General features: G+C 41.0%; 1 protein-coding gene across 11 annotated transcripts in view; it reads right to left on the bottom strand.

Moving 5' to 3' along the window:
- Positions 1–21,896, bottom strand: part of PTPN13 (protein tyrosine phosphatase non-receptor type 13) — a 186,549-nt gene extending 164,653 nt beyond the window's left edge. For 9 of the 11 annotated variants that reach the window (XM_073340603.2, XM_073340596.2, XM_073340600.2 and 6 more), the window contains exon 1: positions 21,526–21,893. The gene's annotated coding sequence lies outside the window, so the exon portion shown is untranslated. Of the gene's footprint in view, positions 1–21,525 lie in introns of all 11 variants that reach the window. The other 2 variants (XR_012158461.2, XM_073340606.2) reach the window with 2 other exon arrangements.
- Positions 21,897–26,630: the final 4,734 nt, after the last annotated feature.

Here is a 26,630-nt window from a genome sequence, read left to right as displayed (position 1 = left end):
ATCATTAGATTTCTGGTTATTGAGCCAAGAAATTGAAAGAAGACCAAAAATGACTTTGCTTTCAATGTAAAGATGTAGCCAATTCAACTGCAGATGCAAAACACAGCAATTTATTATGCGTCACTGTCAGAAAGAAGATATCTTCTGATGATGAATGCAATGTGGCTAGCACAAAGGGGTCCCTTTCTGGTTCATGACTTCTAGGCATTATGGTAATACAAATAACAAACAATAATAAGGATTAACTTTGAACAGTATTCATTATATATTAGCAACTCAAAGTTAACAAATGACAGAAAAATGCTACTTCATATTCATGATGGGCTCGTCCCCATTTTTATTTTTGGATAATGTAGTTTAAGTTAAATCTATTAGAATTCATATACTGAAAGTGCAAATGGAGCTGTACTTCCACTATAGCATACGAACAAGACCTCCCAATAACTTCTGATGACCAAAGATATACAGATAATCTTGATATAGCAAGATCAAACTATGTTTGTCAAAGGAAGAATTTCTACTACTAGTAATGCCCCATGGCTTTTAATTATGATTCATCTGTCCCAAAGGAAAGGGACTGATACAAATGTATTTTCTACAGATGCCAATAAAATCTTTGATCGCATGCAATTTTTATTTGCTACTTAGGAAATATGGCTTTTGAAATCATTTTGGGGTTGCAGTTGCTTTGTAAGGTAAGCGTCATGTTCATCTTCATTAACAATACTGCACCCGATGAAGTGAGCTGTAGCTCACGAAAGCTCATGCTCAAATAAATTGGTTAGTCTCTAAGGTGCCACAAGTCCTCCTTTTCTTTTTGCGAATACAGACTAACACGGCTGCTACTCTGAAACCTGTCATTAACAATACTGTTTCCTTCTGTTAGAGCAGGAGGCAGAACACTACAACAGAGACAAACACGCACACTTGGGTCAGTTTAGGGCCAGACTACAATACCCTTATTCATGAACAAGTACTTTACACCACAAATAGTCCCACTGGAGTCACTGGGTGAAATCCTAGGACCTATGGCAGTCTGTAGGAATTTTGCCAATGACTTCAATGGAGCGAGGATTTCACCCACTACCACTACTTGTGGAATAAGGTACTACATTCAATGTAAATACAGGTATCACAAGCTGGTCTTTGGTAATTAGCTTCCATGTACAGACTTTGCTGACCAGAAGCAAGTTGGCAATAGTACAATAGGAAAGTTCTGTATTAGAGAGGACCCTTACAATGTAATACAAAACTCTAATACAACATTTTCCTATTTTGAGGACCTCTGGTTATGCTAATAGTTGGAATGTCCCATGATTTCTAACGTGCTGAAATATCAAAAAATCTACAAAAATGCAATAACAGAGTTAAAACTGGTTAGAAAGATAAACAGTGATGGGGAGAGGATCTTTAGGGTTTTGTCAGATGCCGTGCACTGGGACCAGAATAAGAGACTCATTACAAAGTCTGTAATTTCAGTGTCACTTGTTGACAAAATTGTAACTAATGTACTCCAGATGCCCATGACAAGGGTATCCATCTTAGAAACAATGTGGACAGAAAGACATTCTAAATTATTTGCTTTAATTGTATCCTAAAATTATTCATTTTTAAAAGCACAAGGGTCTTTATCAAGTCTATCACAAAGACATTTATACCCTTGAGTATGACTACTTGTCTACACCAAAATATTTTGGTAATTGGAGAGACTGTGGAGCCAAATAAACTACAGGAGATGTCATATTGCTAGCTGTAAGATCACATTGCCAGAAAGCAGGAAAAACAAAACACCAGCTCCTCCTACCATGACACAAGGCCAGGCCTGCTGTCGCCAGAAAGCAGAGATCCTGGTACTTTTCACAATGTTCAGATGGATAAATCCTTTCATATTCGTAGAATTACAGGACAAAGTGTCATAATACACCCGTGGTTGCGCAGGACGGACATAAATTACTGGAAACTTCTCTACAGTGAACCAAAAACCCACAGAGAGAAGGAACCAAAGCATCGTCCTCCTCTCCTTGTAATCCTGTCTGCATGAACAATGGGAGAAGAGGCTTCTGAAGGGCATGCATTTAGGCAGACAGGGAGAAGAGCTGAGGGATAGCAACTCTGTGGAAATATATATAAGTGGGCAGTTGCTGTAAGCCTCCAGACCCATGCCTCTGAGGATACAGTGGTGAAGAGAGTCCATAAGGGGCACCAAAGACAGGGACCCAGGGAAATATCCCAACTTGCATAGAAACTCCCCTAACAACATTTCATAATTCATCAGGAACATAGTTTGCGCCTGTGAAATCATGTCATTACAGCTAGCATCATGTTCCCCTATACAGAGTCAGTCACTCCCCTTAGCTGTATCAGACTATAGATGCAATCCCCTTGCCCCTCCTTAAAAATAATCAAATTTCATCACATTAAAATCTCCCTCTCCCTGACTACGGAAACAGTAATAACCTTTCATTGTATTGGGAATGATGGCGGGTAAACTTCAAAAATCCATTTTGGTATTTCATCAGCCTAGCAGTAAGCTAACAAGCAAATGTAATAGACTGTAAGACGCAATAACTTCCTTTGGGACAAGATGAAATAAGTTTATTTGCTGAAGGAATTTTCTTTGGGTATACACAGCAAATATGTATATCTGCACCAAAGAAAGTCCTCATCCTCTCCAGCATACAACGAGCTACAATTTCAAACTTATACCCACTTTCATCTTTTTTGTATATGAAGGGAATTTATGTGACAATCTTAATTCCTTCTAGTCCTGAAAATATGATTTTAGATTTATTTTTTCCATCCCACATACTTATTAAATCACAATCATCTTTCAAACTTATTACTCACAGTCCTTTTAGACAAACAGAAAAACAGTAAGTCTACTGGAGGCACTGTGAAAAAGTATTTTAGTATTTCTAGGAGAATTGGTTTGCAAGCCTCTCCTTTCCCTCCACCCCCCCAAATTAAAGCTTTAAGGGGACTGCAAACCAGTCATTTCGGGGGTGGGTAAGAAAGAAGGAATCAGTAGCCAAAGTACCGTTACAAAGGAGACATACACACTTTGAAAATTTTAATCATAGTCTCAAATCATTTAAGGGTGTCAGGTGCATGTTTTATTTATTTATTTTTATTAAATTGTCTCTTAACAAGCATTCATTTTCCTCCCATTCGCATGCATAAAAATGTCCAAATTTGGACTGAGTGAATGCTTGGAGAAAGCGATGCCCAAGTCTTTTCTCAATCCTCAAATATTTCAAAACCTAGTAAAATGTAGAACTAAAGAATAAATATTAGTTTGTTGGGGTAGCCAATAATGTAGGGTACCTAGAAACATATTCTCTACATTCCATTTTGGGTGGATTCTAGAATACTGCGGCACTCACGTTTTTTCGCCCGAGTCCCATTAAGACTCAGTTGTGTGTCCCAGCAATATATATGAAGAACTGAAGCCACTACTTTCCCCTCTTCCTTTTGGCACCCACAAAATACTCAGTTTGCTATGTGGCTACCAGCCATTCCAAATAAAACATTATATCTGTGATATAAGTCAACAGAAAGGGACGCAAGAGAGTAAGAGATATTACTACAAAAACGTACAGTAATAAAATACTGTAAATACATGAGCTTTGGAATTGAGAACATCAAATTTTCTTCAATCTGACCAAAAATAATTTATTCAGGTCTTCTATTTGCTTTGAAAAACAAACTGATATTGATGTTGGCATCTGTATGGCACCCACTGATAAACTCCCAGAGGTCAGATAGAAGCAAGAATAGACTCCGGGAAACTGAATGATAAGAAAACTTCATAGTTTAAATATATAGCTATAATAATCCTTCAGTTGCTCTTTTTTTTCCACCTCTCATGTTGAACTGTTTTTATTCACATATATGCACACAAAACTACTGGTGGACATATTTTAAGCAACTGGAAAATAAAACCCAAGCCATCCTTTACAACCTCCATAACATAATATTGAAAGTCTGACACTCACAACATTTTTTTCTGTAATTCCTGCCATCCCTGAAGTTTCAGAAAATGGATTCCCTAAGCAACTGTATTGAGCTACTTAATCTAGACAGAGATTAATTTTTGCCCCATCAACCATACAGAGTACATGTATTTTATACTAGTGGTTCTCAACCAGGGTTACGCGTACCCCTGCGGGTACGCAGAGGTCTTCCGGGGGTACATCAACTCACCTAGGTATTTGCCTAGTTTTACAGCAAGCTACGTAAAAAGCACTAGCCAATAGGTTTGCCAACTTTCCAATAGCACAAAACTGAACATCCCTGCCCCGCCCCTTGCCTGAGGCCCAGCCCCCACACACTCCATCTCCCCTCCCTCTGTCGCTCGCTTTCCCCCACCCTCACTCACATTCCTGGGCTTAGGCAGGAGGTTGGGGTGCGGGAGGGGGTGATGGCTCTGGCTCGGGGTGTGAACTCTGGGGTAGGGCCAGGGATTAGGGGTTTGAGGTGCAGGAGGATGCTCCAGGCTGGGGCCGAGGGGTTTGGAGTGCGGGAGGAGGATCAAGGCTGGGGCAGAGGGTTGGGGTGCAGGCTCTGGAGTGGGGCCAGAAACAAGGGGTTTGGGGTGTAGGGGGGGGCTCAGGGCTGGGGCAGCGGGTTGGAGTGCAGGAAGGGGTGCAGGGTGCAGGCTCCAGGAAAGAGTTTGGGTGTGGGAGGGGGCTCAGGGCTGGGGCAAGAGATTGGGGTATGGACTCTGGGAGGGAGTCAGGGTGTTGGAGGGGGTTCCCACCTGGGGTAGGGGGTTGGGGTACAGGAGTGGGTTTGGGATGTAGGCTCCAGCTGGGCAGCACTTACCTCAGGCAGCTCCCAGTCGGCGGTACAGCGGGGCTAAGACAGGCTCCTTGTCTGCCCTACCTCTGCGCAGCTCCTGGAAGAGGCCGGCACGTCCAGCTCCTCCTAAGTGGAGGGGCCTGGTGGTTCTGTGCGTTGCTCATGCCCGCATCCCCATCCCCCACCCCCACAGCTCCCATTGGCCATGCTTCCCAGCCAATGGGAGCTGCGGAGCCGGCGCTGGCTGGCGGGGGCAGCACAAGGAGCTTCCCTGATTGCCCCTCCACCTAGGGGCCGCAGGGACATGCTGGCCGCTTCCGGGAGCTGGGCAGAGCCATGGCAGGCATGGGCCAGCCTTAGCCTCGCCATGCTGCCAACTATACTTTTTAATGGCTGGTCAGCAGTGCTGACCAGCAGTGCTGACCAGAGCCACCAGGGTCCCTTTTCGACCAGGCGTTCTGGTCGAAAACCGGATGCCTGGCAACCCTATTAGCAAAGTAAGTACAAACTACAACTTCATACAGACAATGACTTGTTTATACTGCGCTATACACTGAAATGCGAGCACAATATTTATATTCCAATTGATTTATTTTATATGGTAAAAATGACAAAGTAAGCATTTTTTCAGTAACAGTGTGCTATGACACTTCTGTATTTTTATGTGTGATTTTATAAGCAAGTTGTTTTTAAGTGAGGTGAAACTTGGGTGCATGCAAGACAAATCAGACTCCTGAAAGCAGTCTGCAAAGGTTGAGAGCCACTGTTTTATACTATATATTGCAGACAAAGGGTATTAAGTCGTCATTACGGTCCAGGCTGACTGGATGATTATGTGACTTTGTTAGGTCAATATATCTGTCTCAATTATTCACTATCATTCACTTCTTGTAAAGCAGTTTTCCTATAAAGAGTTAAAAAGAAAACATGAGAAGCCGAAGGGATAAACAATACCGCTCTCCACTCCAGTGACGTCATGTGTGCATGTCGGTGGCGACCAAAACCTCCGCTTTTCCATCCCTGCTATGGTTCTGTATTGATTGAATTAATTATTAGATTAAGTGTACTAATGGGAAAAAAGCAGTACTATTGCCTCCTGTTTTGTAACAGCAACAGTGATCGCACGGTCAGTTGTGGTCACAGATGTTGCACAGAATGAAGTCTCATCTGCCCTTTCACCCTCTCCCACAATTTGGCCGAGATCTGCAGAAATAGGATAGCTATTTTTTTAAATAGACACAAGTAGACCAGCTGTATCAATATACCTCAAAGTGTGGTAAAATGTTTTCGTGTATGTACTTCCCAGTATGCATTTCTTTGGGGAAGAGAGGAATCCCAGAATGCATTAGTCAGAGGAACCAAGCATTCACTACAGAGGGGAAAGAGAAAGAAGGATCTACAAATTCACATATTTAAGGGGAGCTCAGGATGTATTTGGTCTAGGATGGGGGAAAGAGTCCAGAAGTTATTAGTTGGGGAACAGGGCAGAAGAGAGGAGAGGAGAAAGAGATTTTATTAAATGATGTTTGTAAAAGGGGAAAAAGGGAGGGGCTGTGTGTCAGAAATGATTTTATTGGGGTGGGAGAGGGCACAAAATGGATTTAATTGTGATATTGTGGAGACTAAATTACTGTGCAGCTAGGCTAGGCTAGCATTAATGTGTGTCCCGAAGTATTTGCTACCAATAACATAACTTGTTGCTAAAAGGTAAGTTTTCACATGGATCATTGTGGACTAACTGAGAGGAAAATATTTTTATTTGAGTTATATAAATTATTGCACTTTGCATACACAAATCCAGTGATTCTCAACCAAGGGTATGCATACTGCAGGGGGTACACAGAGGTCTTCCAGGGGTACATCAACTCATCTAGATATTTGCCTAGTTTTACAACAGGCTACATAAAAAGCACTAGCAAAGTCAGTACCAACTAAAATTTCATACAAATAACTTGTTTATACTGCTCTTTACGCTATACAGTGAAATGTAAGTACAAAATTTATATTCCAATTGTTAATGTTATAATTATATGGTAAAAATGAGAAAGTAAGCAATTTTTCAGTAACAGTGTGTTGTGACACTTCTGTGTTTTTAATGTCTGATTTTGTAAGCAAGTAGTTTTTAGCTGAGGTAAAACTTGGGGGTACGCAAGACAAATCAAATTCTTGAAAGGGTACAGTAGTCTAGAAAGGCTGAGAGTCACTGCACAAAACTAGAAGTCAAACAATGCCAAACCATCTGGAAAAATTAGTTTAATGGAAGTGTTTTTCATGTACACACCAAAATTGAAGATGAAGAGATTAGCATTTAGTTGTCAGCAGAAACATGAAATAGATAGTTATAGCTGTCAGCAACCTGGCTTTTACCTTCTCCTGGTTTACTACGGTGAGGAGAACGCAGCTGAAAACAGCAAAGGTGCTCAAGAGTGGCAGGCTCCCAAAACAATCAGAATTCAGTAGTTATGACTACAAACTCTGAACTGCATTCAACAACAATCATTGTTTACAAGAGGGGAAAAATACAGCCATTCTGCCTGCCAGTTAAAAAAGCAATTTGAGGAAGGAGTACAAAACCCAGAAGCCTCTTACAAGATTGGTCATTGCTCCCCTTGTATCATTCTATCTGAACCAAAAATGGCACTAGTCACTAGTTAAGACTTTTGTTATAAAACTAAGGAAAGGAAAAAATAAAAAGAGAATCTAGTTCTATGCAAATATTTTGAGGTACTATACTGTAGGGTGTTTTGGAAACGGTATCATAAAAAGCATCACTTCCATTAGGAACATAATAGCTCTTGGCATATCAGTTGCAATCTTCTACTGGCTTTGGTAGCATATTATTGAAAATACATCATTTGCCTTGAAATGAATACTGTCTGCACTAACAATTTTATTTTATTAGTCTAGACAGGCAGTAGTTTCTCTTCTACTTTTCCAAAACCAACGAAGAGGGAAGCAAAGGAAGCAGATTTTGTAACATCAGCATACTTACCAACTTTCAGTCCAATGAGGGTGAAAAGTTAAATTCTGTGATCTGTAATAGTCTCACAGCAAAGGGCAGTTGGAGGGAATTAAAGTGTGTGAAAGAGCTCAATGAGTGTCAAGCACAGCAAAGGTCATCCCGTAATACTAGCACAGTTTGTAACAATGCTAATCCATACAACGTGTTCACTATTTGTAAACTCAATTCGTCTTTTTCTATGCTACTTAATAATTAGTATTAAACCACATTCAGATGGTGTTAGCATCATAAAATCAAAACTGAAATTAAAATTTCAGTTTAAACTTTAGAAAGCACCCTTTTCCACCTATCTGCCTATTTCAGCACATACGGCACAAGGGAAAACACACTGTTGTGCGTATGTACTGCAGGAATCTCACACTGGGGCGAGTGACAGTATGCTTTCCAACTTCAAAGAATATGCTTCAAAATAAAAGTAACTTGTAATTCAGATTAATAAAATAAAGCCGTTAAACTGCTCCCCAAACTATTTTTTAAAGTCATCAATTTTCTCCAATCTGAGCAAAGCAGGCACTGAAAATAATTTATTCAAGTCTGCAAAATGCTTTGAAAAACAAACCGACATTGTTAAATAGTGTATCATATTTTTTTTTCTCCATTTTCAGGTCCTTCCCAGGAGGACTGGCTGCAGGTAATTGGGGTGTGGCAAAAAAAGACATCCGCTTGTTTAAGTAAGTTTAGAACTTTAAACATCATAGTGCAATTTTACAAAGCAAAATTGGTATGGTGAACAACAGCAGAGCCCAAATAGATGCTAATCTTATTCCTCAACAGAACAAGTTGATTTATGTCTCTCCAAATCCTTCTGAATTGCTTACCACTGACCTTTTATATTACATTTTAGAGATTTATACTTCCACACACCACCAAAGTATGAGGGCTTTATTTTCATAGATTATAAGGTCCAAAGGGACCACTGTGGTCATCCAGTTTGACCTCTTGTATAAAACTGGCCATAGGATCCCTGAAATAATTCCTGTTTGAACTAGAGCACATCTTTAAGAACAACATCCGATCTCAGTTTAAAAATTGTTCATGATGGAGACTCCATCAAAACCCTTGGTAAATTGTTCCAATGGTTAAATACCCTCACTGTTAAAAGCGTGCCTAATTTCCAGCCTGAATATGTCTAGCGTCAACTTCTAGCCAGTGGATTTTGTTATATCTTTGTCTACTAGAGAGAAGAGCCCATTATCAAACTTTTTGTTCCTCATGTAGGTACTTGTAGACTGTGTGCAAACCGTCCCCCAACTTTCTCTTTGTTAAACTAAATACGTTGAACTCCTTAGTCTATCACTTTAAGGCATGTTTTCCAATTTTTAAACCATTCTTGCGTCTCTTCTCTCAAACCTCTCCAATTTACCAACATTCTTCTTGAATTGTGACACCAGAACTAGACACAACATTCCAGCAGCAGCTGCATCAGTGCCAAATACTGAGGTAATATAATCTTCCTACTGCTTGAGATTCCCCCGTTTATACATCCAAGAATATCATTAGCCCTTTTGGCCAGCATCACACTGGGAGCTCATGTTCAGCTGATTATCTACCATGATCCCCAAGTCTTTTTCAGAGTCACTCTTTCCCAGGATAGAGTCCCTCATCCTGTAAACATGCCCTGCATTCTTTGTTCCAAGATGAATAACTTAACATTTAGCTGGTTTCAGAGTAACAGTCATGTTAGTCTGTATTCGCAAACAGAAAAGGAGTACTTGTGGCACCTTAGAGACTAACCAATTTATTTGAGCATAAGCTTTCGTGAGCTACAGCTCACTTTGTCGGATGCATACTGTGGAAAGCGTAGAAGATCTTATTATATACACACAAAGCATGAAAAAATACCTCTTCCCACCCCACTCTCCTGCTTGATCATCATACACATTGTAAGGAGAGTGATCACTTTAGATAAGCTATTACCAGCAGGAGAGTGGGGTGGGAAGAGGTATTTTTTCACGCTTTGTGTGTACATAATAAGATCTTCTACGCTTTCCACAGTATGCATCCAGTGAAGTGAGCTGTAGCTCACGAAAGCTTATGCTCAAATAAATTGGTTAGTCTCTAAGGTGCCACAAGTACTCCTTTTCTTTTAACATTTAGCTGTATTAAAACACATGCTGTTTGTTTGCACTCTGCTTACCAAGTGACCTGTCCTCTTCATTATTTACCACTCCCTCAACTATGTCATCTGCAAAATGTATCAGTGATGATTTTATGTTTTCTTCCAGATCATTGATAAAAATGTTAATTAGCACAGGGCCAAGAGCCTCTCGAAGATGATTCCCCATTTACAGTTGCATTTGGTGATCAGTCAGTTAGCCAGTTTTTAATCCATTTAATATTTGTCATGTTAATTTTAGCTTTTTAAATCAAAATGAAGCAACAGACTCAACCACTCAGTATATGGCCCTTTCCACAACTAGGAAAAACCTTTAACAACACACCATGTTTTAATAGTTTTTGTATAAAGGGCAGGGACAGGTTTCCTAGCTGGTGTAAAGAGGCCCACAGAGGCTCTCTCTGCTCCTCACCCATGCCTCCTCACTCATTTTTTGCCTCCAAAGTTTGGATGCATGGGACATATAAATCTACTCTCACCACTGCTTACCTTTCCTGCATTTTCTCCTTCTTCTCAGGGTGGAGGAGAGAAGGGTGGTTGGAAGGAGTCCATGAGAGGAAGGATGATAAAACAACAAAAGAAATGCAGCCCAAAAGGGCAAATCCTGTCTACTTTAGTGCCTCAGTTGCATAGCTTCAGCTCTGTGGAAGTGTCTCTCATCTACAAAGATTATTCTGTGTTCCTCACTCCTCAGGTACAACCATTGTGACTTGTCTGCGTCATGGCAGCAATGAAGCAGAGCACTGCCCCATCCTTTAATCAATCCCTGTTTAAAGTGAGGAAATGGAATAAACCATGTTTTAAGTCAGCTCCTTAATATTTTATTGTAAATACCTTTGTTTTGAAACTGGAAGCTAACAAAAATGCTTTGAGGTTGTCCTAGTGGAAAGTGGATACGCTGTATTGTACAGACCGACACAAATCCAAAACACAAACTGTAAAAAGTTTGTGTCACGGAGCAACTGGCCCTTCAAGGTAAATCTGGGCCTTACTTGCCCCTGACACCCCTCTGATGACCAGCTGGGAGCAATTGGGTGCTCCAGGGGTCTGGTAATTAGCCAATTAGCAAGGGAGTGCCGTAGCCCTATAAGAAGGCTGCCTGAGCAGTCCAGAAGGGGAAGAATAAAATCCCTCTGAAGGGGAGAGACTTGTAACTGAAGGGTAACCCAGAGAGAGGGAGGGGGAGAATAGGTATACCCAGAAGGCAAGGGGCTTGAAGTGGAGAAGAAGGGTTTGGAAAGAAGGCACCAGAGGCTTGTCCTAGGTAGAAGGAGTTCAGATGGAACTAGAGACTGTTTCTAAGAGTAAGGTTTACTCATTTTATTTTCTGTTATCAATAAATGAGGCATTCCTTAAAGGAAAAAAGTCTGTTTTGGATTCGTTTATACCTGGCGGACAGAAAACGGAAGCTGGATCCACCTGTGGTTACTTACTCATACTCCAGTGGGTAATAAGAATGTGGGGCTAGGGTATCCATTTGCTTTTAAAGTTGGGCCTTTTTGTTGTTGTTGATTCTTTGAAAGAGAAAATGAAAAGAAAGATTTCTGCCTTTTTTCATTTTAGGATTTTCTTCTTGGTTTTTTTGTCTGATTTTGGAGCTTATAGACAATATATATTAGCTTTCACACCTTAAACGGAGGGGGTGAGGGTTATGAGTCTCTAATAAAGACTTCTCTCCAAAACACTAGTCACTGAAATTAAACAAAAAAATGTGGACAGTGATTAACAACCTTCCTCTCTGTTGCCCAACTTCCACTCTTAGTCCTTGTGATGTCATCATCTCACCAATTCTCTAGTCACCATAGTCCTCCAAGCTAGAAAGGACTTGCTATTCTACCGTAAAAAAACAAGCATCTTTTTATGCAGACTTTTTTATGCATTATAAAGCAGCAAAAAAGCACAAGCCCAACCTTTTTTCTTTGCAGTTCACCTTTAAGAGCCGTAGTCTTAAAAATCAGTAGAGCATGGCAGCTCTTTCAAATGATAGAAGATTGGTAATGCCACAGACCTAAGGGAAACTACAGGAAGAGAGGTAGAGTGATTTTCTGATAGAAGTATGCAAATATTGTTGTACAGATGAAATAATTCCCCTCAAAACACTTTGTCATACCGATGAGGAGACTTTAATGATGGCATTCCTAAGGGAGAACATGTTTCACACACCTATCAGATACTTCTATACAGTCAAAAATATTTTAATGAAATATAAGAGTGTCATGCACAACTATTTCATTAAACCCATATACTAAGCCTTACAGGCTGATTTGACTGTTTCATACATGTGACAACTTAACTACAAAATTGCTCGCTATATGATAATGAGTCTCTCTAACTGATTAAACAAACTTTTCAGTGCTGCCTACTACCAACTTTTTATAATCAGATAATCTTTAAATTCACTATTAAAGTCAATCAAGTGATTTTAATGACTGAGCACACTACAGCAAGAAATGTAGCATATAATGGCACAAAATATGAAGGTTTAAGATATGAAGGTGTCTACTTCTTAAACATATAGAGATGCAAGATAAATAGCACCAGAGCTCGTGCATCAGAAGAAATCTGTTGAAGTCAGCGAATGGTTTCCAAACGATATACTAAAGTGTTAACTTAATCACGTTTCCTCACCAGAAGTCACGGTACCTATGGTTTCCAACATCAGTTAGCAGGTAGATCATCATCATGCCAACTCTGCCCATTTTAAAAATAGAATGTTGATAGTCCCCCTCCCTTCCTACAAAAGGAAACCCAGACAAAACAATTTCCAATGCATTTCAATGGAGTTAGTAGATGTGTCCTTATTTTTAAACCCCAGCAGCACTTATAGATTTCCAGTAGCAGCCAGTAGGCAAACATTTTTTTCTTATTTAAATAAGTATTTTTGACTGTAGTTTCAGGCTAAAATACTACCTCAGTGGATATATTCCTTCATTTCTCAGTAGTTAAGTTAATAAAAATAATTGAAACCACGATTTTGAAAATAAAGATGCAAGCAAAATCATTTCAAAATGACAACAAAAAGTATTAAAAAATCAGTTATAGCTGATAACCAAAGACAATGTCAAAAACCGAGTGGAAAAGAAGAATTTGTCTTTTGCAGTTTGTTGTTTTTGGAACCTCACATATACTCTGTAGTTAAGCTACTTTATACTTTCCCTCCATACACATATAACTGTACAACTCCTGAGCCTGCAGGAACATGTGGCAAATTCTACTGAGACGCTCTCTCAAAACAAAATATTTCCAACTAGTCTCTGACATTAACACTTCAGCAATGTGAAGGGGCGGGGGAAGGGAAGAAGAGGAGAATTCATATAACTGTATTGACTATTATTCAGTTGGAAAAGGTTTTCTGCCAGGGTGGATTAAACAACATGTCATCTGCACAGCCTTAACATAATATCACAGTCAGACTACTTTATAATATGAAGAGTTCCTCGTCTGAGAGTTGTAGCCAGAACTGATTCTGCAATGTGAGGTAACTATGCTTGACCCAACTAATTTAATTCTAATGGTCTAAAAGACTTCCTCCCATATACAACACTGTCTCCAATGGTACAGTGGAATGCTCCCTCCAGTGTCATTTTGGGTCTGCTCCTGTTCCCATACAATTCTATGGTGCAGGACTGAGCCCTTTGCTAAGCTGTTAAAAAGCAAGCCATTATTTTATGCATAACAATAGATAATCAAGCATGAAGGAGGATTATCAATTTATTAGTAACATAGCAAATATGCTAAGACACAAACTGTCCATTTCCCCCATTAAAAAGCTAAATAACATGATGAGAAAAGAGACTCTGCAGTGTAAAATACTGGTTATAAACACTGTTTACTGAACTTTGAGTTGCAATTAGGTGAGTAAATTTGATTAAACTGATTGATGGATTATTAGACTGTTCTAAACAATCCATGCCACCAACAAAAAAAATAATAATCCAGACAACAATTCAAGAAACAGTACTGCATGTTATGGCTTTAAAAGAAACAAAAGTGCTACTGACAAAATGTCACACAAATCATAAAAGTTTCAATTTCTACTACCGTGATCTCTGCAATTCTTAGATTTATATCCCAATCTCCTTTACGGTAAAGTCAAAATAAATGGTTGAGACTGACAGATGGTGAGAACAAGTAACAGATGTCCATCATTAATGTGCAATGCACATCCGGTTTATATTTTGATGAGTAATCCTTAGAAATAAAATACTAATTTTATTTCACTTTAGAGCTGTTGAATACATAAAATTATATCAAAATCTAAATTTTTCCATGAAGCCCTTCTGTAACACATTCAGGCATGAAGCTTACATCACAGAATAATTAAAATAGTTCACCTTGCCATTATGAACAGAAGCTCCAACTGAAATAAAAATGCAATAATGTCAACTATTTAATTCTATCAGGGCTAAAAGCAAAGCTTTACATTCATTTTCACTTCTATTTGAGGAAACATTATTTAAAATATATAAATAAATTTAACAGAACAATAAAAAAGCTCTACATTACAATAAAATTAACACTGAACAAAAAGGGTTTAGTTATTATGAATTTTGTAGTTTACCACATATCAGCAATAAACTGAAGCACAGCTTCTGACTAATCTGGCTTTTGGTAAATGTCTATCTTAATTACTCATCTACATTCATTCTCCTCTCTGACCTCACTGAAGTGTTAGTACAGGGATCACTACAGGTTTATTCATTTTTATACTCTCTACATAAACCAGTCACTTATATTTATATGAAAAATGGTAGATACTGTATCTGACCAGCATATAAATCCAGTTCAGAGAAGAGATTAATATTAAAGGGGAAAAACCCTCAGCTGGGCTGAGTATAAAGTTAATCATTGGGAACCAGTTCCATTGCACAAACAAGGAGTTTCAAATTAGAGTATCTATAATCTTCGTGATAATGAGATAAGCCATGTTCTGTCCGCACACAGTAATAACTTAGAAAGCCTTATACTCAACTGCTGGTTCTTTTCTAAGCAGGATTTGATGGACTCTCCAATCCAAGAGCATAGCACTTTGTACTGTATTCAGATAAGGAACAGAAGGAAGAGTGTAGAACTGGCATGAAACTTTTAATGTATTGTATGTCATGCCTTTTAACAATGGGGTAATATTAATTTTCATTCTACTGTGGACCACTTTGTGTACAACCCTGGTTTTCAACATTGAAGCTGAGAAGAATATACTAATACCAAAGGGTCAACAAAAGGCAATCTTAATTAAAATAAAAGTTGTGTTATTGTTGAGATTCTAACTTTTTAAAAGAACATTTAGGACCTGATTTTCAGAATCCATAGTTTTAGACCGGGGGTTCTCAAACTGGGGGGTCAGGACCCCATGGGGGGGGTTCGCAAGGTTATTAAATGTCACTCTCTACCGCTTTACCTCCAGCATTTATAATAGTGTTAAATATAAAAAAAAGTTTTTAATTTATAAGGGGTGGGGGTCACACTCAGAGGCATGCTGTGTGAAAGAGACCACCAATACAAAAGTTTGAGAACCACTGTTTTAGACGGACTCCTAGTACCTAATGTGTTGGTGCAATCTGTCTGTTCCACATCTTGAGGAAATCAACTGTACCTGCAAAATTGCTTGTGAAAAAACAGGAGGCAGAGTTAAGGTCTCAGTCAAATATCAGACTCTTAAAAACTTAGGGCTGATTTTTGAGTTACCCTTCCATTACATGGAAAAAAAATATGTGAACATGATGTTTCTACTAAGTTATCCAATGTGAACTTTTGCCTCTGAATTGGCAGTCGTTTGGAGACCCTACGTCCTCGCACTTGTATAGGTCTGAAGATCTCTTTCTTCCTTGAATGTGCAGAGAATTTACAGGGCAACCTTCCATTAGCTTTAACGAGATGCAGTGAAAGATTCCTTGAGTGTTGTAAGGATTTGAGACAATACTTGTGCTTCTCAGGGATATATTTAAAGTTCTGAGTTGCAGAACTGAGGATTTTGTATAGCTCGACTTATAGTTGGGAGATGATTTACACCAAGTGAGTAGAGAGGTGTTCTTCACTAAGGTGCCAAATCTTCACTGGTGGATTGAAAATGAGCCCAAATATGCCCAACCCATACTTTCACAGCGTTGGGAAAGAAAGGAGAGAGAACAGGTGTGTTTCCTATTAAAGTTGTAGCACCAATTTCAAGCAGCATGTCTACAAATCATCTAATTGTGCACAGGCAGGATAGCCGCCCAGGCGGTCTTTCAGTGCAAGACATTTTTTATACAATACTGGACAAGTTTAGATATGCCACTTCTAAGCTGCCTCTTCACAGATATTCCCGGAAAAACATTAGATACAATAATCCAGTTTTAGAAGATAACATGAGTAGTCCATCTAAAGCTGTTTCAAATTATTTCTTTAAACAAGTTTCAGTTCAGTAGAAGTCTCCTTCTAGAAGTTACCCCAAGGCAAGAGAATAATATTCTATCCTAGACAAATATCCCTAATCTGGAAAGCCATTGATTCGGAGTTCTGAAAATTCCTGCTCAATTCAAAAATTGTAACACGCTTTTCTTCCTATGAAGGCAACAGTACACAGAACTTGAAAGAGATGTTATTCTGAGTTTTTGCAAGAAAAATAATAGTTTTATCGGTAGTATGGTCTTGTGATTAACACACTGAACTGGAACTCTGAACACTGAATGTGGCCTTGGGAAAGTCTCTTCATATCTGTGCCTCAGTTTCCCCATACATGAAATGGAATAGCTATTACTCCTTCCTTTCTCCTGTCCATTATCTGAGTTGTCTACTTAGATCATAAGCTCTTTGGGACAGGCAACTTCTTCTGATATATGCTTGTTCAATACCGAGTCCAACAATGCCTGGATCAACTGGGCCCTCTAGAAAGTACTGTAATACAAATAACCAACATTCATCCTGAGAATTATAGTGCATATTATTTAAATATAGAGTGTTCTCCCTAGCTTTTCCCTTTAAAAAATCACCAAGTACAGTTCTATTTTTATATCTTGTCCTCTAATTAGTACAGAGACAAGGTAATATCTTTTATTGGACCAAAATCCGTTGGTGAAAGAGACAAGCTTTCACCCACCTTGTCCCTCTAATATCCTGGGACCAACATGGCTACAACACTACCACAAACAACTTTACTAAGTATGTCAAGAGCCATTTCTAAGTCATGTTGAACTGATACATTACGTTTACCGAAATACATATATGGAGAAGCAAACAAAAGTTTGAGAACCTAAACCTTCTCACCGCCATGATATTAGGTGTGAAGTTTTTTATGCTAACTAGGACAGAGCTCTATCACGAAAAGTGCCTTACAAATTTAAAAAACATATTACTACCCTTGAACAGAAATCTGCTCGTTTGCCAAATCTGAAAGCATTCTAAGAGACAAGGATGCACCAAGACTACGCCTGCATCCTCACCATCTGCATAAGTGGTGTAGGTTAGGCAGAAGATTAGACAACATAAATACAGCCATACTGATTCTGTTTCTTCCTCCCCATCTGTACGTGCTAGCTTCTCTCTATTTACTTTAGGTGGAGGTGAGAAATTCTTCTGTAAGAAATTCCACTCTTCCTTACAGTTGTGCACTGTTAATTAGTGGCTCACAGTGGTTAACACATTAACTTATTATGACATACATAGTTCATTGTCCAACTTCACTTGTCCAGTGGAAAGTGATAACCTAAAGCAATTGTTTACTGATACTTTCTCAATTGTTGTACAATACACTGAGACTTTCCTTGTTTCATTGACTGTCACCTCTTCTTTTGAGATAGTAAAATTCAAATAGCCAATTCGCAATAAACTAAAAGATAGGCAGAGTTGTGTATAGAAGAGAGAGGGGTGTGCATTCAAAATGGCCTACGGAATATATTGACAAAACCCTTCTGTCAGATCCACATCTGAAATGGCACTTTCCCTTCACTTCCAAGTAGAATATCTGAGACATGGCAGTCAGGCCAACACTTAATGTTTCTTCAGTTTGATCCAGCTCATAGTGAAATCAATGGGAGATGTGCCACTGGTATCGGAATTGGATCTCTTGTGAGATAGATATGCTAAAATCTACTCAAAAGTAAATCTTGCTTTCTAAGGGCCTGATCTGAATTTCATTTAAGCCAATGAAGGTTTTCTGATTAACTTCAGCAGGCTTTTGATCCAGCTCAAAAATCTGTTCCTGCAGTTGGAACCTCTGAGAGCAGAGCCCTGCACAAGTATGGAGCACAAATGAAGTTCGAAATGAGATTGTTGCATACTTAGCTACAATGTATGTTCATAAGAATGGAAAAGGGACAGCCATATTGCAAACTCTTCAGCACAGGGCCTTAAAGAGTTCCTAGCACAGGAGGACTCCAATCCCGACTAGAGCCTCTGGGCACTATTATAATAAACATATCTGAAAACTCTTTAACTTACTGTGTTGCCCAGAAGCCCCAGCAATTACAAAAAGCCTTAAATGTCTCTTCACCCGAGTTACTTATGCTATGAAAATGGGTTCCATAGAAGATCCTGCACAGATAGATAAAAATGGGACTAATTACTTACCTCCCTCGCAGGAGTGGTGAGAGGTTAGGGCTTGAGAGCCAAGATTTGGAAGGCACTTTAAAGATATATAGCACTGTATAAGTCCTAATTATTATTACTCATCCATGTACTCAGTTGTGGAGAAAAAAACCCTGTGCTGATTTGTTACCTCAGAACTGCAACCAGTTTCAGATCTGCTTTGTAGCGCGCTTTAAAATAGACTTATCAGCAAGGCACTTGGAACCATTCACTGGTTATCTTTACCCCAACTTCAGATGGTTGCGAAGTCCTGCTGTGAAGGAAAAAAGCACATCTCCAAAATCGATCTCTTCCTTTCCATCACGACTGCCAAAATCATGTCTTCATAACCTCTCACCTTGGCTGAGAGACCCTCTTCCTTTCCCTGGCTTTCCTGTCACCCACCTCACTGTTTCTTCCAGGACATGGAAATTCGACAATGCTAAATTAATGTTGCCCTCAGGTTCTGACCATTCCACACTCCATTTTTATAAGCCCACTTCATTGGTTCCACATCACTTAGACATGTACACATGCTTAAGTTTATATATTGAGAATAATCTTGCTGAAGTCAATGGAGTACTCCAAGTGTGTAAAGGTAAGCACATGCTTAAGCCTTTGCAGCATCAGGGCCTTACACTGCAAACTAGCTGGGGAAGATACCTGTCTTGTTTATGTTTACAATGTTGTTAGCATCCATTTGGGCGTTATTAAAAAAACCAAACATTAATATACCCATTTGTACTAGGAATGCTTGTTTATCACATAAACAAAAAAATGAGACAACACTGTTTGAAAAACGATTATACTTTTTTATCAGTGTAAACAGAATTGTGCATCTTCAAAACAGCAAACCAAACCCCCAAAACCTACTTTTAAGATCATTTGTCTCTTACTGTCACTCTTGTCTTATTTTAAGACATTCTTATTTGTAAACAGCATTTGCAGAAAGACTGCACATGTGGCAGAGAAAAGAAGCAGGCAGGATAAAATACAAAAGCCTTACATGAAAGATAAATAGATGGGTAGACTTGCTAGCCATTCAGTGACAACACACTGTATTGCAACTGAACTACCAAACAAATCACTGTAAAAACAGCATTAGTTTGTCTCCCATCAGTTGTTCTTATATAACAGTGGTTTTCAACCTGGGGTCTGCTGACTATGTCTAAGATTTCCAAAGGGGTCCACACCTCCATTTCAATTTTTTTAGGCATCTGCAAATGAAAAAAGGTCGAACCACTGTTACAAAAGAATATTACTGTTTAAACTGTTCTCTTATCTAAGATTTGGTGTTTATTTCTAGCTTCCAGCTCCAGCTTCTTACAGAAGCCTCTTTAAACATATCCATTGTTTTCCAACCCAAAGGTTTGTACAGAGAGGGAATAATATGACGGGCCTGATCCTGACATGGTGCTGAGCATGAAATTGGGGGTGCTTAGCCCCACCTAGTAGGATCAGATATTATATTAACTGAAATCTTTACCTTTCAAGTACTCATGTATTCAATGACAGATTTTCCTCAGAACATTCCAACACCAGCAGAAAGTTTGGCATAATTGTATGGCATTGATCCAGTTATACTGTACAATCACAATACATGCCATTTCAGGGATTTGGGAACTCATCATTGTTACCATCCTGGCTAGTTCTATAATGAAGGACTTTTATATTTACTTTTCAGAATGTACACCCTAAGAAGGTGCCTAGACATAGATAATCTGCAGTCATCTTTATATCCCCAGTCTTCATGCCCTACATTTAATTTAGAGCCTGCCTACAAAAAAACGGTTCCCCAATACACAGGTGGGGTACAGAGAAGCACCTGATGGCTCCCTATGAAGTCACTGCCTTTGTTGTTTGAAACATGCCATTTTTAAAGAGAACGACACAGTCTACAATATGAGCGAGATTATCCTGTGGTTTGCTGAGGTGTTGATCATACAGAGATAAAAAGCCAATGAAACCTACACTATTTCTCATCACAGGCCATTAGATTTACTCTTGATTTCTATCCCTCACCCGTCAAAAATGTGGATAGAGTTTAAGCAAGAATCTTCTCTTAAATAAGAAGTTTTTAACTTTTAGTGCTTTAAAAGAAACCCTTCAGTTGTTCAGCTCTTACTGCAAATACACAGCAATTCCTCTGCTCCAGCTATGTACACTTACTGTTTTGAGAACCCTGAAGTCTAGTTTAACCCAGAGGTCTTTGGACAGGAAGTAATGGAAAAACAGCAATAATAATAAAACCACTTGCTTCATGTGGTGCTAGGCTCCCTCCTCCCAGCATTCTTCTCATGCGACATAGAATTTCCACAATCATTTCAGAAATTGGAAACAGACAGGGGCCTGCTATGTAGTCTTGAACATAGACAACTGGAGTGACTAATATGCACTGAGTTTTCCTATGCACAATAAGTTCTTTCTTTGCTGGAGTTTTCATTCACAAACTTAAGAATGTGCAACCAGAATGACTAACACCAAGAGGAGCCTCATGCAAAACAAACAGGCGCGCACACACACACACACACACCCTGAAAATCCTGGTGAAACTAAAGAAAAATGTTCCTTACAGCAGAATAGCTTGTAAATATTCTCTATCACCCTCCCACACAGCCCAACCCTGGATCTTCCTCAGGAGGCAAGCTTGGAAGTCTCACTACTCCACAAACCACCGACTTGCACCCATCCAGTTTGCTCGGTTTCTCCAGGGGGCTGCCTGTCCCCCGCCCCGCCTCCCAAGAGCGGCAACCCTAACCACCTAGCCCGACACTTCCCCCTAAAACCAGAACTGGAGACAGAAAAAGCAAAGTCCTGCTACATGGCACTGGTCTACACATCTTCAAGGCACCATACAAGCATAATTAAGAGTCATTATAATAATTAGAGAGGGGGGCCAGAGGAAAACCCATAAGCAAACACCCTCCCAAAGTCTGGGAAAGTTCAAGACCCAGATCCAAACTTCGCACCTGGAGTTCCTCTCTCATAACAAAGGGGGAGGGAAAAAACAACCCCCCAAACAAACCCCAAGCCCACGCAGACTTACCCGCCGGTCTAGAGCCCCAAGCCCAGCGTGCAGGGGGGTGATGGAGACGAGGACCCTGAGCCTTCACCCTCCCCGCGCAGCGGCGCTGGCTGGAGTCTGCAGAAGAGCCCGGGGAGGGAGGCAAAGAGGAGCAGCAGCAGCATCTCCTCCAGCCCAGGCACCCCCGCTCCTGCCCGGCAAGGAGGCGGCAGAGAGCGCCGCCCGCTCGCCTCGCTGCAGCTCCCCGGCTCTGCCCTGTGGCAGCCGCCGAGACCCTGCGGACAAGCCCCGCTGCCGCGGGACACCCCCGCCTGCCCCCGCCCGGGCTGGTGCGCCTGCGAGGCGAGCCTAGTGGGGCTCCGGCGCTGCAAACATTGTAACGAGCGGCGGAGAGGCGGCCTCCCCCGCCGGCCTCTCGGTCCCTCCCTCCGGCCTCCGCACACGCCCCGCTCGCAGCGGAGCAGCCGCTGAGACTGGCTGGGCTGGGCTGGGCTCACCCCCTCCTCCCTCTCCCAGCCCGCCCCGTGCTGGGGCCCTGGCAGGTCTCGGCTGTCTGGTTACTAAGCCAACCTCCAGGCCTGGAGCTGCGCTGCCTGCCCCACAGGCAGGGAGGGAAGGTGCAGGGGGCGCCCTCCCTTCCTCCCCCAGGCACCCCCTTGCCACCTGGGGGGAGAGGAGAAGCAGACACCCGGCTGAGGGAGGGCAGGGAGAGAGGATCCTTGCCCGCAGCCCCAGCCCGTAGAGGAGGAGGATTCCCAGGAACCCCGTCCTCCTGAGTGGGGGAAGTAGCCAAGATCTGCCACCGAACCCCATCCTTGGGGGGCTCGTGGGGGAGCGAAGGAGATGCCCCCCCAACCTATGCTCCCACAGTAAACCCTGTCCAGGGATACCATCCCTTTAGCAGAAGTGGAAGGAAAAGGAACCCCCTGAGCTGGGAACCTCATCATTCTAAGTTGGGGCGGAAGGGAGGGAGAGGACCCAAGAGTTGGGTGAGGGAGCCTGTAACTTGAGGACAGGAGTGTAGCTGGGCAGAAGGACCAGGCTATCCCTACCACGGAGGTCTAAACTCCCAGCTGAGCGGCCACATTCTGCCAGTGAGATCGGAGAAATCACACTACCATACCTCTCTGTTACCCAGTGTCCCATTTGCCATTTTTTAATAGGAGAGGGCAGTCTGATATTTATTTTTCATGCCTCCTCTTGTCCCATCCTCTTTGAGGGATGGCCTGTTTCCTTGAGGGTGGCTGGCTGCTGTCTTCTCCACGTTGTTTTCAGGGTTGTAGGACAGCAACGTCTCCCCAGCTCCGCTTTGTTTTCCTACAGTATCAGAAACTAGAATCCATATGGGTCTATTTTACTGCACACGTAGTTAAGGTTGTGTGACACAGTTCGTTATAAGACCTCTATTTTCATTTGCTTATAAGTTTGCCAAACTTTAACTGTTCAGGTTGGAAATTTCCTTGCTGAGGGCAAGATTAGAGAAAAACATGTTGATTTCCCAATTTTAAAGTAAGTATTTCAACTGATTCGGTGAGAAGCTCTAGCATCTCCAAGCTTTGAAGCAGGGACTTGAAATTTGGCAGGGCATTGTCCTCATGACAGGAACATGCCTTTTGCTGTTCCTTTGAAAATCTGCCCAAACTTCAAGTTAAAGCCCCAGAACAATTTCAGGCCACATGTGCTCCATACTGACTTGTCGGAGGTTGGCAGCAAAACTATCTGAACATTCTGTTAGCACGGAGCATGCTCCATTCTTGCACAGATACTACATGCCAACCAGATTACACATGCACAGAGCAATTGAGCATGCTCCAGGCCGCAGCTCATTTTGGCAGCTGGGGGCCACTTGACAGCATGCAAGAAAAGAAGAACGCAATCTGGAAGCCTGGGAAGAGGGGTGAGGTATGGGGGTTTCAGGGTGGAGATCCAGAGTATGGAGTGTGCTGCTTGCGGACCAGGTGCCAGCCAGCTCATGCCAAGGCCCCTGGGCCTCACTGAACACTGACAAATGCATAACTGGAAACCAGTCTGGTCACCCGTGTGTTAGTATTGTTAAAACAGATACTATAGTTGTGTTTAGACTTCATGAAGTGACTGTAGGATGCTACATATGTTAATCTTACTTATAATATCTGTATCCCATCTTACAAGGTCATATTGAAGTGTGCTCTGTAACTTTAAAAGTATTTGCTAAAACTGTAAAACCCCACAGTCAGAAGAGAAGCAATGCCAAGTGTGAAATACTAGTTTACCACAAGCGGTATCATCTCCTCTCCAACCAAAGAAGGCCTATAGACTCCAGACAAACCATTGTGGAACATCAGTGGACAAAAGACTTTATAGATTGCTTCCTCCACCCATGAAGAGAGTATGTGCACAGGCCCTTGTTCCACCACAGCTTGAATGCTGCAGGAAGGGCATAAAAAACCCTGTCAAGGAGGAATTGTTATCACTATGCAGCTTGGAATTGGAGAGGGCAATATTTGTAAGCATAAGCAAGGAATCCCTGAGTTGCTTAGTCCTAACTTACATATAGAGCTTGCATATTACAGGAGCGTCTATTACCTTTTGAAACCTAAGTCTGTAACGTGTGTGTGTGTGTAGGTTTACCTGCTTGGATGTTGTAAATAACTCACTTGTTTCTTTTTCTTAGTTAATCTTCAGTTAGTTTATTACAGGATTAGCTACAAGTGTTGTCTTTGGTTTGAGATGTAAAGTACAACTGAATGGGATAAGTGACTGATCCATTGGGACTGGGAGTAACCTGAATATTGTTGTGATTTTTGGTGTAAGGGACCATCTATCACAAAGGCAGGGTTGCGTGGGTGGCAGGATAGACCAGAGTGCCCAAGGCTCTGACTGTGACTTCATGTTAAGATTGTTTTAGTGCTTGAGAAGTTCACACTTGATACTTAGTTGGTGAAATCTAATTATAGAACACACAACCAGTTTGGAGTTTGTGCCCTGGTTTGTAACAGTCTGCCCTCAGGTTGGCACCCATGTTCGTGAGCCACTCCAGTCAACGTGATGGGGCACAAAATCAAGAACTTGGAGCAGGAGCAGAGAGGAGCAGAAGGTGGGCAGGGATGGGAGAGGGGCAAGGGCAGGAACTGGGGTGGGGAAGATAGGTGCTTATGGGGTTGGGAGATTGGAATGAGGGATGCCTGAAGGTGGGGCAGAAGGGTCTGTGCCCACCAGACTCACTCCCCACCAGAACCTGAAACTCCTAAATCTCTGTTTTTCTTTGCTGTCTAGCAAATAGCTGTGAAAGCCACTGTAAAAATGTGTTTCATTCCCTTGTTGTCTCGCTGCTCCACATATAGAATGATAACTACTGCTGATGCTGTTGCACAGACAACTTAATTCTCGCACTTCCTAGCTTTTGAGTATTTGACTTTGCAACCTTAACTTTTAAAGCAGTTTTTTAATGTAATATTGTATGGGCTCGCAGTCATTGTTAACTATTTAGAAATAAATGAGTATGATGTCTAGAGTGTCAAGGGAGTACAGCCTGGGAAGGGGGCATTAATCCCCACCCAAAGTGGGGATTTTAAGGAGGGCCTTTGTTTGATTTTTGCTAAAAGTAGCTGAACAACAATTAAACCAGAGAGTCAAAATATTATACAAAACAAGCTTTCTACAAAAACAAAAACCCTTAAGCCAAAATTTCCAAAACTGGCCAGCTGAAGTCTAGTGAGAATAAAGGCTCCTTTCTCCTCCTCCCCACAATGTCTGCCACTTAGATGAATTTTCAGAAAGGGGGCTTTTTTCCCCCTCTGTCCTGAATAAGAGCTCTGCTGTGTGAGTTATTTCCCACTCCCACTCTTGCTGGGATACTAGGTCCTCCTCCGAGGGATGGGGTGCCTGTGATGGCTCTCTTTTTTCAAGAAAACATGAGCTGACAGGAGCGAGGAAAGATGAGTGGATTAGAAAACTTCCATTTGTTTAAAAGGGGCAATGTCAATGCAAATCTGATCCAAAATTTAAAGGTTTTGTAAAAATAAACTTTTACCCAAGGAAAGGCCAATATTTTTTTAAAGCATTCCCATGAAAACAGCAGTTTTATAACATGTAAACATGCTTTTGCAATAATTGTAGCTTTAAGAACAAGAATGAAATGGACTTTATTTTCATTGTCCATGTTGAGAGAAATACAAAAAGGAAATAAGTGGCATAAATAATTAGGATTTAAAAAAATGTTTCGGTTTCAGTATGTCCTCAGTAACAGATAAAGAAATGTGTTTACAATACAAGTTTTTTAAGTTGCTAGTGTCTCTTTCAGTGTAAGGTCTCCCGAACATGCACCCTATTTACAGAAAACTCAGCTGGACCTCTCAGCATCTTACACACAAGCTGCAAACTAGGGGAGTGCTTTCTTTACTGAATTCAATTCTGGGCATTGTATTATCAGAAAGATACTATGAAACTGAAGGGAGTGTAGAGAAGAACAACAAAAATGAGCAGGGGACTGAGGGATTGATTCACAAGGAAAGATGAAGAGTTAAATACAGAGTGGATAAGATTTTCAAAAGCAACTAGTGATTTTAGATGCCTCAATTTTTTGGTGCCCAGCTTCAGATACCTTAAGGATACATGATTTTCAGTAAGTGCTCAGCCTTCTTAACATCCATCTGGGATCCAAAATCACTGCTCACTTCTGAAAATCTTGGCTAGTTTGTATTGCTTGGCTAGATGATGAGCAGAGAATGGATGAACATAAGCTGACAAACATTTGAAGGGGGTTAACACCAAGTAGAGAGAGAGGAACTATTTAAGGCCCTGATACTACAGTGAGATCCTTGATGCCAGTGGGGTGCCACACAAGAGCAAGGATTGATCCACGTGAATCCAATAATAGGGCCAGTGCCTACAATATATACAGGGATATCCTTAAGTCTTGAGATGAAATTAAGAAAGAAAATTTAGGATGAATATCAGGCAAAATTTCCTGACACTAAGATCTATTAGGCTGTGAAATATTCTCCCAAGAGAAGCAGAAGAAGCTAATTTGGTTGGGATATTTAAAGCTAGGCTTGTCAAAATACTAGTAAATGTACAATAGGGAATAACCCTACATTGGCATGGAGGTAGACCAGGTCTAGGTAGACTAAGTCTTTTCCACATTC

This window comes from Lepidochelys kempii, chromosome 4 (assembly GCF_965140285.1).
Source record: "Lepidochelys kempii isolate rLepKem1 chromosome 4, rLepKem1.hap1, whole genome shotgun sequence".
Classification (NCBI taxonomy): domain Eukaryota; kingdom Metazoa; phylum Chordata; order Testudines; family Cheloniidae; genus Lepidochelys; species Lepidochelys kempii.
The sequence above is the reverse complement of the archived record's forward strand: the minus strand, read 5'-3'. Positions and strand labels throughout refer to the sequence as shown.